Source organism: Herpailurus yagouaroundi, unplaced genomic scaffold (assembly GCF_014898765.1).
Source record: "Herpailurus yagouaroundi ecotype Mexico unplaced genomic scaffold, PumYag 569, whole genome shotgun sequence".
Classification (NCBI taxonomy): domain Eukaryota; kingdom Metazoa; phylum Chordata; class Mammalia; order Carnivora; family Felidae; genus Herpailurus; species Herpailurus yagouaroundi.
In genome coordinates this window covers 7,804,183-7,804,769 of record NW_024412786.1, presented here as the reverse complement: position 1 = coordinate 7,804,769, position 587 = coordinate 7,804,183, and the positions used below count along the sequence as shown (strand labels likewise).

Below are 587 nucleotides of genomic sequence, written 5' to 3'. Positions count from 1 at the left end.
CCCCCCCCCCCCCCCCCCCCCCCCCCCCCCCCCCCCCCCCCCCCCGAAGAGAGGGCGAGAGAGGGAGAGAGGACAGCGAGAGGCGGGCAGGCTCGCAGCGGGGGAGAACAGCGCGGAGAGAAACAGAAAGCGTATAATTAATCCGCTTCGGGACGGCGAGGCGAGAGGGCGGGCGTGGAGAGGGAGGGAGTCGGAGGCAAGGAGCCGGGGGGGACGGGAGGGAGCGAAGGGCAGGCTGCGGGAGAGCGGAGAGCGGGCGCCGGGGCCAGAGGCCGGAGAGGGGGCCGGGGAGCACAGAGAAGCCGGGGCAGGGCGCGACGTCGAGGGCCGGGGAAGGTGCGGAGGGGGGCGGAGCGGAAGGGCGCCCGGGCCGCGGGCGCCCAGCTCGGATTGGGCCGACGGAGCCCTCGGCCGTCGCGAGCCCGGGCCCGGGGGTGGGGTGGCGGTGGCGGTGGCTGCGCCGAGCCGCTCGGGACGCGGCGAGGAGGGGGGAGCGGCCGGCCGCGCGCCGGGGAGGGCTGGGGGACAGCGCGGGGGGGGGGGGACAACCCCGGCGGCCTGCGGGCCGGCCTGCCTGCGGGGGGGAC

General features: G+C 79.6%; 1 protein-coding gene across 2 annotated transcripts in view; it reads right to left on the bottom strand.

Moving 5' to 3' along the window:
• Positions 1 to 587, bottom strand: part of IGF2 (insulin like growth factor 2) — a 16,054-nt gene that overhangs the window by 6,938 nt on the left and 8,529 nt on the right. The gene's annotated exons all lie outside the window — the stretch shown is intronic.